Below are 12,869 nucleotides of genomic sequence, written 5' to 3'. Positions count from 1 at the left end.
GTGACACAGAGTGATCTGTTTTTGTTGGAAGCTGACAAAGAAACTGTTTGTTCTTCTTGGGAAGGACAGCCCAGGCGAATGTCAACAAGTTTGGTTGTTGGGTGTCAACAGGTCTTTCACAGATATTGTGACAAAACATACATTTTGCTGGTGGACAGCAAATATCAGCTGGACAAGCCACAAAGCTTCACAGTCATGGCTTCAGCCATAGTCAGGAACCCGGGAGTCTCTCTTGATCCTCTCCTGTCTTTTGAGCCCCATGTGAAAATTTGATTAAAACCTCTGTTCTTCCCCTTATAAATATTGTGCACATTAGGCAATTTCTATCAATGTCCAATGGTGAGTGCTTGATTTATGTATTTATAACATCAAGGCTTGATTTCTGCAACTCTTTACTATAATGGGCTGCCTAACATCTTCTCTACAAGTTGCAATATGTCAGAAAACTCTGCAGCTAAACTCCTAACTCACACCAGACGTTAGCAACACATCACTCCTACACTCAAGTCTCTATGTTGGTTACCTCTAAGGTCATGCATTCGATATAAGATCTTATTATTGACTTTCAGGGCTCTAAATAATCTGGCTCCCTCATATATGTCTGGCCTCCTCCATGTCTACACCCCCTCCCACGGGCTCTGGCCAGCTTACTGTGCACAGGACTAAAGCTGGGAGGTTTTTTTTGTGATCGTGCCTTTCCTGTTGCTGCTCCAGTGTTATCGAATGACCTTCCTCAGACTCTACGATGGACAGATTCTTTGAATCTCTTCAAATCCAAAATCAAAACTCATGCCTTTTACGTGGGCCCGTGTCTGATGGCCCTACATTCTATCTGTATGAACTTGTATGTTCTTGTAATTTTTGTTTACTTTTTATTGTGCTTTTTTTGCCTTTTTCTTGATCACTATGTACACGCTTGCATCCTTGGGTTTAAAAGGTGCTTTATAAATAAAAAAAGATATGACAAGAAACTGTTACTTACAGCCTCTTTAATTGTATTGATGCTTTCCCTGTATTTCTGTTTGCTGTCTTTCCATAGCTTGACTCACACCAATTTGCTTTTGAGTAAAGGAAATGGGTAGGGTGAATGTCCCAAGGTCTCAATTTAGAAGCATCACCTGTTACTTTACATTTATTAAGACTAAGAATGCAAATGAAAGCATAACAATGGGTTATCATTTGTGACTTAAAGTTCTTCTTGGTGTGCTTCTGAAAATACCCACATATTTTGAGTTCAATTAAAGCACACTGTAGTTTTAAAGTCACTTAATATTGTTCTAATCATGTTCTGCTTGTCTATGTCTGATACTGCGAAACATCCATGCCTTTTGTTTATCTAGAATCGACTATTGTAACATTTTCCAGGTTGATATCTAAAAAACTGCTATTTGCAGTTCTCATATCACCCCAGTGTTGAAGTCACGGATCTTGTTCCCTGGAGATACAAAGAGCTTTCTAGGATCCCACTATTAACTAACAAAGCTCTGCATGATCTTGCATTACTGCGTTTGAGGACCTTTTACATCGAGCAAATGATGGTTTATTGTTTGAGCCCCAAACCACATTGAAAACTTGATTCATATGAGTGTCTTCTGTTTATGCTGCAAACTACATAAAAAATTCAGGATGGCAAGTTATCCTGTGAAAATAGTACATCTGAATCATGCATTGGAACATTTAATGTACTGGACAGAAATTCAAATAAACATATTTTTAATATGGGGATCCTGGATAAAAAATAATGAATATATATTTTTGGAATTCCACAGTATATCTGTTAATAACAGAGGCATGTATGCCTTGTGTGTTTGAGCTACAAAGGCAATCGGTGGGCACTGTCTCACCAGCCCTCTGAGGCTCAAGCTGTTACTGAAAAGTCTGAAGTATAAACAAACTTTGTATCACTGTTTAAGGAAGGATCATTTTCTATTAAAAAAATCCTGCTTAAACTCATTATTTTTGAGTTCAGTGAGATAGGAAACACTTTTTTTTCCTTTATTAAAATAGCACAGTGCTCTGGACGAGGTGTTCAGATGAGAGAAGCTCCCATTGATTGGTGCAGTGCCAATTACTCTGCACTTTCAGCTGGAACACTTAATCGGCTTAATTGCCAAACATATTTCCAAAAGGTAGAGGTGAGTTTAAACAACCTCTTTTGTGTCTAACGTTGTATTGTGAAGCAAAACGTTCCATTTATGTGTACCCCAATTACTGTATGTGTTTTAGACCATTAGAAATTTTAGCAGATGCTTTTAGACTTCCAGAAGTTGGGCGATACAGTACACACCAAGAGTTTGTGTTGCAGAGTCACTTACAACAGACCCTTGCTTCTGTACTGCTCTTTGACCAGGTATTGAGAAGCAATCTCTCATGAAAGAGTTCAGTAAGGTTCAGTGAGCCCGAAACGGCAGCACCACTATCAGAGACAGCAGAAGAGCAAGCAGATGCCTGGCAATGAGCACTCAGCCATAATCCCTGGAGTCCAGCGTCCCCCGGCTGTCTCCCGCCTGCCCCCCGCTCACACAGGGAAACCGCCATCTGAACTCCACAATCTGAAAAGGTAAGCAGGCAAAAATTTCAGACGTACTGTACACTACTGTGATGCTGTTTGCTTTTCTTAAGGTGGCAGACAACCTTTTTGACAATGAGTGTGTCTCTTGGACACACATGACAGGTGCAGGACGAGGACTATATCCCAGAATAATCCAGGGACAACTGCTGACACTTATTTCGTGCCCATAATCAAAGATGGGAGGTTACTGTGGCAGGAATTTTCTGGTTAATGCCATTCGGCTGTCTTTCCTCCAGGCTTTTGTTTATAACATTGAGCTGGATTCTTCACTGATTCCGTTTTGGCAGTGAACCAGAAGGTCCAATCACTCTACAGCTGCCCGTTAGGCGTGCTTGGTGAATTATTAGTTTTTGGAGCTCCTGAAACTTGCTGAGCTGACTGTACTAGACATTGTTGTGCTTAGTCAGTCCCCAGTTCCTGACCGGTACACACAGCCACAGCTGTAGAAACCTTTCAGGCTTCATTATTTAAGGACTTTTTCCTTTAGTAGTAGGGGTAGATTTTAGCTCTTACACATTTGCTTATGAAGCCCCTCTGTATATATCATGCCTTCAGGATGTTTCGTACAGCAAAGCTGAAATCGCTTGAAGTGGAGAAACAGTTCCCAAAAACTGAAGCTTGCAACTCTTTGAGCACACAGGTCAAGTCACGGAAGACAACACTGAATGCAAAGCCAGAGCAAATCCTAAGACATGGAGCACTCAGTCTTGGTGTCAATCGTCTGTGCCACCTGACAGCCCCATTACCACCGAGCTGTCTTTGAAAAAGAGCCCCACAGCTGTATAAATAAGCTGTCGAGAAAAATGAACTGCTGCAGTGGGTGAGAATGATGTCTTAATTCTGAAAGCAGGGCTATAACGCTGATATTCGACAATCAGAGTAAAGACCTGTATAAATACTGATTAAATCTGCCCGCCTCAAAGTGAAATCACAGCTTTCACCCAATTTGTAGAGTTCAGTCCCCCTGCTTCTTCATTCTCAATTCTATGTAAAATCTCACGTTCACTGCCTAGTATATATTTCATTGGTAAGAATTTATGGTAATGGCTTTTTTCTGCTTATTAAGTATTTCATCACTTGTGTGTCAGTGACATTTTATTTTTATTCAAGCACTTAGTTCTGCTGTCTTGTCTAACAAATAGTAGATGTCTTTTGCAGGATTAGTCGATGACTCTATTTCTGTCTTCTGTGTGACTCTAGTTTAATCTCAAGGCATTCAGTGTAATATGATTGGTAACCTCAACAGACAATAGTGCAAGATGGCTAGAAATGTTTAATAATAGATGTAATTTAAATAGAAATTAGGTTATGTAGGCCATGGGCTATTAACTAGAGTAAAATTAATTGTCAACGAATAGCATGAGATTGGAAGAAATGTATTTTTCCCTAACAGTCTTAATGGAAATGGTGGAGTGTTATTTATATTTACATTTGTCCTGTTGAAAAAAAAAGTTCAGTTCATCCAAGATTTATTTATTCTGAAAGAGATTTGTGAGTTTGTAATCCCAATGAATCAGTTTATAATAATAATAATAATAATAATAATAATAATAATAATAATAATAATAATAATAATAATAATAATAATAATAATAATAATAATAATAGACAAGCATTATTCCAGATCCTGCATCCTCTTTAGTAACCATGTGTTGGATGTATTTGCTCTGTAAAACACAAGACAAAGATACTTAACTCTGTAATAAGTCATCAACACAGTTACTGTATGTCCATTATTAGTAGGTACAGTATACCGATACAGGCGCACCTAGACATTCAACATTCTTCAGTGTGTTCAAGGTACTACCTCTGACTAAAATACCAGCGGGAGAGATCAAGTTTTCAAAAATAAACCCTCTTAAGAAGCACATCATACTGGGGCCTCTTCAGGTGCTCATGACGAACGGAGCTATTCTGCACAGCAATTAGAGGGAGGTGAGAAATAGCTGGAGACACTTGCCATAGATGAACACAGAGCACAGGCTGTCTCTGGCCAATTACAGACTTGGGAAGCAACATAAATGAAGGCGCAGGGAAACATCCCGTGTCTTTGCTGGGAACTGTCCCATGGTGTGACTGGGTGCCAGCAGAATCTGAGCCAGACCAAAAGAAGCTTGGTGCCATGATAAGGTCCTGAGAGCTTCTGAAGAAGATACAGAAAGGCCGAGAAATTAAATCCAGCAAGGTCCTGGAATGGCAGGGAGAAATAAACACAAACGGGTTTCGAATGCAGAAATTTCACTGCTGTATATTTGAAGATGAAAGAACAGTGAAACGTTGGGCAAGCAGGCCCGTGTTCCACCTCAGGACAGGTGGTCCTCGCTGTCAATAAGACCTGAGAGAGAACTTTGACAATCACGTGTTCCTTAATGTGACTGGTAGATCAGTACCATGTTTAGTCATGCAGTCAATATTCAGAACTGATTGCTGCTCTACTTTGCTGTAGACATGGAACAAAGGTTTAATGTCTATATGTAATGTTTAAAGTCTTGTAATTTTAGAACTTTTCGCAAAACTGGATTGTGCTGAAACACAGCAAGCAATTTGGAAGAACGTGGATTAAAGAAGATCTGGAAACAATAAGACTGGGCAGAATAAAAAGTGCATCTTACTTCTAATTGAAATACACCTGTCAAGATAATGACTCAGAGGAAGTCAACTGCATTAAGCACAGAACCAGTGGACCAATAAAGGTTCTTGCAGTTTCTGAATTCTGGTCTGTGTTCCATTAAGAAAGTGGAGTGATGTCAGGGGACAAGGCACGATCGCACTGATGTCCATTGATGTCCACTGATGTCCACTCACCTGAAATGTTACTGTGAAGAGCTCACCCTCAGTAACTGTGGAAGAGGCATCTCAAGGTAAGTTCTGTTGCATCGTTTAATCTTGTACTGTAGATGAACTGTAGTCCACCTGGCTTCATTGATAGTAATTTTCTTTGTGCTTTTTGTCTCTTGGGAAAAGGCAAAAGAAAAAGAAGACAAAGAAGTAAATAAGTCAGCAATGTAGACAGGGCTAACTGCAGTAAAGACCTGTGCTTCTCAGACACATTGTAACACAAGGAGCAGGAAGACAGAAGAGTGACAGGATATCGAATGAGAGGGATCTCTCATGGCAAAGGATGTGGTGACGTCAGGACCCTTGCTCCCACCTTACTTAGGCACAGGGACCTAGTGTGTTGAATTGTGACAAACATTTGCTCATTCCTGCAGTCACCAGGACAGTATTAGCCCTGATACTCTGTGAAACTTGAGACATTTTCTCTTAAAAAAGAAACAAACAGGCAAAATTAATTTTCATTTGTGAGCTGATTGTTTTGAAGGCAGCTCACCGCCCTGCAGTAAATACTCTGGGAAAGGGCTGGGACAGCTGCTGTGTGAAATGTATTCAGAGCACTTAGAATCTGCTTCCATTCATGCCATATGTAGACATTAACAGGCTGCAAATTTACAATTCCTGCAACATTCTCTACTGCCGTTATTCATGCCAGCTGTGGCAGTTGTGATGTAATCACACTGCTTGAACTCAGCCATATTTCATGCAATACTTCCAAGGTAAAGGGTTGAAATAAATTTTCCATGCCATCTAGTGTCTCTAAAAAAAATAAAAGGAAGTACTGTATACTAAATATTCCGGAAAAGTAGGTCAGTTTATATTGCTCTGCCAAATGTACACATGTTCGCACTACAGTTCAGTAACTGGACTCTGGGCGCTCAATGGTCTGATCAGTTTATACTGTACGTTACCAGGTTTGAACAAGTGAAAAATGAAATCAGGTCTGGTTGCTTTAAGCTGGTTACCTTATTTCAAAGAGATCTGCATACAGAAAAAAGGTAAATTTACATACTGCAATTATACTTATTCAGCACCACTCACGTGAGAGCTGAGATCTTGGCATGCTTGAAAAATACACTGAAGCTGCAGTGCAGGGAGGCTGTGTTTCCTACTGGAGATCTGTCTCCCAAGCACTGTGATACAAAAAGAGCGAATTAATATCTATTCCCAAAAAACTGTAGCACCAGCATACTCTTAAAAAAGAACTCTATGGTCCGAAAAGTGTTCCTTGATCTCTTTAATTTTGAACACAAAGAAAGACCAGGCAAGAGTGCAATAATTAATCAAGCTCAGTAGAGAGGATGGGGACCTGAAGACGGATTCCACAGGACCACACAGACGGGATGGACTGGAGGGTCTCCTGTCCTTTCTGATGTCCTTAACTAGCGATTCAAAAAGTGAGATAGCAGAGGGTGTCCTCGGCCTTGTTTTTAGGGACTGTCTTTCTGTCTGTTGGTGTGTTTTTAAGTAGAGTGAGTGGCAGCATCTTATACACAGATATACACAGATACACAGGCAGGACTTAGACCATCCCAACCAGAAAAAGACAGTTTTTGTTCTCAGCATACCTCGGGGAAAAGTTGAAGAGAAATTTTAGTTTTGGGATTAATAATTTCAGGAATACCCATGTATTTGGTACTAAGCATTGTCTCTTTTCAATGGCACGTTAGCCAAGTATTGTGAATGTTTTGTCTTAATTCATCCTATAGTTCACAACTGAATGAAATTCTGGCATAAATCAGCAATATTGTAAATTTTGTTTTCATGTTGTGGAAACCGCCATTTCAAGTTGCTTTATTTGTCATATATACTAAGGGCCGTGTTCTGCATTCAAAACCAACGGTCTGTTAAAACAAATAAAAAAAGTGACTGATTTTCTGAGTAGAGAGAGTAGAAAGCAATATGCATTGCATTAGTGCTTTAAGTCAAAACTGCCCAGAGTATAGAACATAGCCTATTAATCCTAAACTACTGCTGTTTTCTAAGCCGTAAAGGAATGTAATATCCACAATAAATTCTGCAGAATGTCATTTAAGGCTTCATATCCACTGTATTATAAAAGCAATGTTTAAGACAAACCAGAGATGCTGGGGTTGTGTAATACCTTTATCTGAACTGTTGTAATAACATGCTCTCATGGCTGCACAACCTTCAGAGACAAAAAGAAAAAATATAATAAAAAATATTCCAAAATATTTTCACCCTTTGCTTCAAATGCAGAACTGACTATTGCAGGTCTAAGAATGTGTTAAAATAAACTATTTTTCTCAACATGTCCTTTGGGTTTCTATTTCCTGCCAGAGAAGCCCAGATTTCCAAACTGAGGCACACCTGATGACAGTGAGGACAGCAGTGCTGGAAAGAGTGAGGTAAAGCTGCAGGGCTGTGCAAACGTTCCCTGGAGTTCCACAGACTGGCACCCTGACTGGCAAATGGGATACCAGCTAGAGGAGACAGCACTTTGCAAAGCAATTGTGTGTTAGCGCACACTAGACACTTTTGTCCACTAGACACTTTTTTTACCCCCCATTCACGATTAGGACATTCTAGACATCTTCACTTTCAGACATTTAAATCTGCTCTGGCTCACCTGTAGAATGATGTTTCAAATGGTGTATCAAGATGACTATTTTACGACCGAATTGTTCCCTGTTTCACAAGATTTCTAGGTTTTAGTTCTGACCCCTGGCTCCGTCTCTGACTTTGTCTTCTGGATCTTGACTTGATTATTGTGGATTTACTGTTTTTTTACCCTGGCCTGACATCCTGAACCACATTTTGGGATACACTCCTGCTGGTACTTCTGAGTTCAGAGGATTTTCCCTAGGGTCTTCTGCATTGTAACAAAGCCAGAGGTCAGAGCCAAAAACTTAGAAATCTTGTGAAACAGGGAACAATGCAACTCCAGCTGAGTAAACCCCAATACTGAGCAAGGAGTGGTGTGTCAGGCTGGTTTAAGCAGGCAGGTGGAAGAAGGTGTGTCTGATTAGTTCATTGGAAACTGCACTGGAATGTGTAGGAGTTGATTAAGGGTGGTTAGTTCTCTTGTATGCTGTGATGGACTGGTGTCCTGTCCAGGGTGTGTCCTGCTTTGCACCCTGTGCTTGCTTGATTAGGCTCTGTCTCGCCATGACCATGTTTAAGGATAAAGTGACTCCTGAACATGGATGGGTGTTTGTAACACTGGAACAGAGTTAAAACAGAGGCAGCTGAAACACAAGATGGGGGAAGTAAATGGTGTTATGAAACTGCTAGGAATACCTTTGTAAATATGCCTGAGTCATTAATGAACCACATCAAAAAATCCTGCGAAGAAGCAGCTGCACAATTCATTTGTAGCTCGTGTGTTTGAAATGTGATTAAACATTTCTTACAGTCTGAATATATACTGTAGTTTGCTGTTTTAGCTTCAACTATGTCGGTATGCTAAGCAACAACAAAGTAAAATCTGATTCAGCTGGTTAGAAAACATTTGTGTGTTGTTCAGTCTTAAAAAGAGAAACAAATAATACAACAGGCCTACAAACAAACGTTTTAACTTGTCACCTTGAAATGTACATTTATGTAAGCATGTATTAATTCCAGCCTTTTAAGCAATCAAAAGTAGAAGATTTTAATGTACAAACATGTTAAAAACAGGCGTTAGACGGTATAGACATTCTACTTTTTTGTGTATATGTAAACACAACATCAACATCACGCTTGAAAATTAACTACAGATTGGGGCGATATCAAGAGGTGTACAGATTACAAATATACTTTCGTGGGCAGTGTTAATTCTAAAAATGCTTTCCTTAACAATACGCATTATTTTTTATCTTCGTTTTAACCTGTAAGATGATGAGGTCGAACTCCAGCGAATCACAGAAAGCTGCCTAGCCACAAAAAAATAAATCCCTGTGGCGCGAGGGGAGGGTTCCGTCTAAATGCCCACAACAAGTAATTATCCGTGATAGGTCTCGGTTTGCGCTACGGACAGGTCAGGACTGAGCCAGAACCTTAAGACGGATCGCTGTCCATCAGGCGTGGGATGAGAGCGGAGCCGGAGGCACGCTTTCCGTTCGCGTCCAGCAGATGGCGCTATGTGCGCTCTAGCGGGTATCGCAGAGTGGGCTCGGTGGTGAGATGCTGTGTCTGGGAGCGGGTTGGTGGAGACCGGAGCGGAGTACCAGCGATGCTGCCTCTCTGTAGCTGCTGCGCACCGCAGTGATCCGGTCTCGCTTTCGTACAGCTGTTTTGATCCGCCGCTCGGCGGATGCTCCTTCTTCCTGTCTCGGCCAGCATCCAGCAAATGGTCCATTTCTGCACCGCGGCAGGGTATGAGAGCACAATCCATCACTGATTGAATTTTTGGACAAGAAAGCGGGAGAGGAGTCGAGAAGAAGCGCTGTTCCAAAAAGGATAATATTTGGTAAGTGCAATGTCATTCCAGTGGCTTTTTTTCCCTTCTCCCCCATTAACCCTGCATGATGTACAAAACCACAAGATGCAATTGTCTTTGAAATGGAGAAAACGCAACAGCGCCAGCTTTCGCGCGTCTGCTTATCCGAAAGCATTTTTCTCCCCTTTTTGCGGGTTTTGAATTGACGTGCATTTTTACGGTTCAGCTGTCTCAGAAAACCGTGTTTGGTCGCACAAATAGCACAGGTAACATGTCTGAATGCTGACTGGAACAGAAGCCCGTTGATGTCGCTATGCCCTCCTAGTCGGGCTTCTTAGTGTAGCGGATAGCTTAATACTTTCCTGCCTAGTGACCTAAATTTCGAATCAATGGTGGATTTTATAAGCCAGTGCCTTACTGTGTAACACGAACGACTATTGTTCCTGAGCAAAGCGTCTTGGCTTCTAAAAATAGGAGCGTCGTTTGATAAAGGTGAATGGAAACGCGGTTTATTCGGGAACTATATAATTAATGACTGAGAAAGAAGCATCTCCCATCATTCTGAAATGCTTTTGCCTTTCCATCCAGTAAGGAGAAGCAGGCGTATTATAAAGACACTGCTTCTTGTTATCTCAAGATGGACATAGTTTTGCTTTTCTGTCGCTGTGTATTCAAAGACGCACAATACACAACAATTGCAGTATTAAACACATTGCCTGCATGAGGGTAACGCAATTATTGGCATTAAAAGTGTGGGTGAGATAATGTTGTAGATCTACCTCCCGGATGCCAAATGGACGTCCTTACTGCAATACAACCATATTACAATTATTATATAATAGAAAATGTTTTGTTGGTGTTGGTTGTATCGTTTTTAGAGCAAATACAAAATATCCGTCTATTAGTTGTTTTAGTTATTAATTATCAGACGATATGCTGTTGAGGTTAGCGGCAGAAATGCTACCGTTCCAGGATTTATAATATTCCTTGATTTGCATCTGGAGCAATATTTCGTTGTAACGGTTCCACGGTATTTTGACAGTTAGATAAAGAACTTCATAAAATATTTAAAATATTAATATTTCGTTCACCGTTCATTTCCCGTTTCGATTATTTTCAACAAATACTTTGAAGCGAAAATTTTCTTTGCATTTATTTTTGAAACACTTCATATAGAAATACAGTACATGGTCAATTCTCCCTGCAAAATGTTGCACGCCTCAAAGTGACGTTTTTCAAAGTGAAGTTTACAGTTTATTTAAAGGATGAATGAAATAACCAGTTTAAAGGGATTTTGACACCATAGCATGTATTAAGAATTTCAGTAAAAAAAAGTATTTGGAAATTTTGCGCTTTCTCTGAAAATACAGTATGTAGTTCTTATGGTTTCAATCTCTTGAAATGCGTTTCAATAGCGAAGTAATATGACCGCCCGTAATCTCTAATAAAACGAATTATTGCTGGAAACATTGAAACAGGCTGGATCATATACAGTATATTTGTATATTAAATAAAACAACAATTAGGCTTGACATTTTCAGTCCAAGGATAGATTTCTAGATATTGTTTTTTTAACTGATGGTATTGTACAGTACATTGGCTTCTTTACAGACGGGATTGCAAAAATAATAAAAAAAAAACACCTTTCACGATGTGGGGGACTTACAGATATCATCACCTAGAGAAATATGGGGAGATGCTCCTCTAAAAGAGTGGGTCTCAGGGCTGCTTAACCACAAGTGTCAGTGTTTGTGGACCTGAACCAGCCTTTAAAAAAGGTTGGTTTTTTAAGTCAGTTTTTACAAGGGCGTCTTGCCTGTATTAGTCGCGATGGCAGTGAATCTCTGGATGTGTGCTGATCGGCTGTAACACAGAGTGCTGGAGACGTGCCTGGCAGAGGCGGCTAGGCTCAGGTCTGTCTGCTGTTTGCTTGCATGCTCAGGGATGGCAGCCCCAGACCTTGGCTTTTAATTATTCATGAATGTGTGGGGGTAGAGCTGTAGAATCACGGCTGACAGGCTGTGGGTTCGAGTCCCGGGTCCCTGCTGCAGACGCTGTTGTCATACCTTGAGGAGGGATGCTGGACCCCAGTTGCTCCAGTCTGCCCAGCAGTGCGAGTGGCGTCTCGTGGTCTTTGGCCTGTTTAGTGCCACAGGAACCAGCACTAAAGGAAGAGCTCTGGCCCGGCCCAGCTGCTGTGGCTCGAACCTGCAGCCCATCTGCTCGCTGAGCTCTCACGGACAGTGGGTGACACCGTACCTGTCTGCTGCTGAGTGCCGCAGTGTTGGTGAACAATATTTAGCTGCAGAGGCTTATTAAGATTTATTTAGCCAACGAAGCTGATCTTTACTCCACTATTTAATTTTTTTTTCAAGCCCTTGTGTTTTTTAGACATTCTTTTAATGAAATACAGCTAAGAAAGGAAGAAGATGTGCTAATTCCTGTAAGATGTGACATCTTCAAGAACACACAAGGCAACAGGTGGTGTGTTTTTCTGGTACTTTACTCTCCACCAAAGCTCCTCTGCTGTCGTCTGTCACAGCTGCATGTAGCCTTACCAGTGTGTCGCCTCTATTCTGGTCTGTCTGGATGCAATTATCCCCTGAAGTGCGTTCATGCTGCTTGGAGGTTTCTCTCTCACTCTGACGTCAAGCCCAGCTCCTAACATTTCAGATGAGTTAGTGTAAGCTCCACAAGCTTCGTATACTGTAGCAATGTTGCTTTCTGCCCCCTTGATGTCGGCTCTTCCTGCCACTGTGGAGCAGACTTCGCAAGGCAGTGCTGATGGGGCAGGCGAGCTGGTTAGGGCTGCTGGTGAGCTGTGCCCTACTGGCGAGGCGTGGTGGCAGTAGTGCTTCCGCTCAGTGTGAGAGGAACCGCAGGTCCAGACATCCAGACATGGTGTCTGTGCTCATCTGAGGAGCCAGTGGTGCGAAGAGGCCATCTGTGGAATCGCGACTGAGCTCTTCCTGTCAGAATCCCCCTGAAGGTCCAGCAGGACTGCCGGAGCACTTCAGCTAGGTGGATCTCCAGGTGCTTCAACGTCCTCCTTTAATTAAAGTATTATAATAAACACAAGCT

At 41.3% G+C, this 12,869-nt stretch overlaps 1 protein-coding gene across 4 annotated transcripts in view; it reads left to right on the top strand.

Annotated features, from left to right (window-relative positions):
* The first annotated feature begins 9,344 nt into the window (after positions 1 to 9,344).
* ctnnd2a (catenin (cadherin-associated protein), delta 2a) overlaps positions 9,345 to 12,869 on the top strand; it is a 302,050-nt gene continuing 298,525 nt past the window's right edge. Inside the window, exon 1 of one of the 4 annotated variants that reach the window (XM_015354990.2) lies at positions 9,345 to 9,818. The gene's annotated coding sequence lies outside the window, so the exon portion shown is untranslated. The remainder of the gene's footprint in view (positions 9,819 to 12,869) is intronic. The other 3 variants (XM_015354991.2, XM_015354992.2, XM_015354995.2) reach the window with 3 other exon arrangements.

This window comes from Lepisosteus oculatus, chromosome 6 (assembly GCF_040954835.1).
Source record: "Lepisosteus oculatus isolate fLepOcu1 chromosome 6, fLepOcu1.hap2, whole genome shotgun sequence".
NCBI classification, from domain to species: Eukaryota; Metazoa; Chordata; class Actinopteri; order Semionotiformes; family Lepisosteidae; genus Lepisosteus; species Lepisosteus oculatus.
This window is presented reverse-complemented; position numbering and strand designations above follow the sequence as displayed.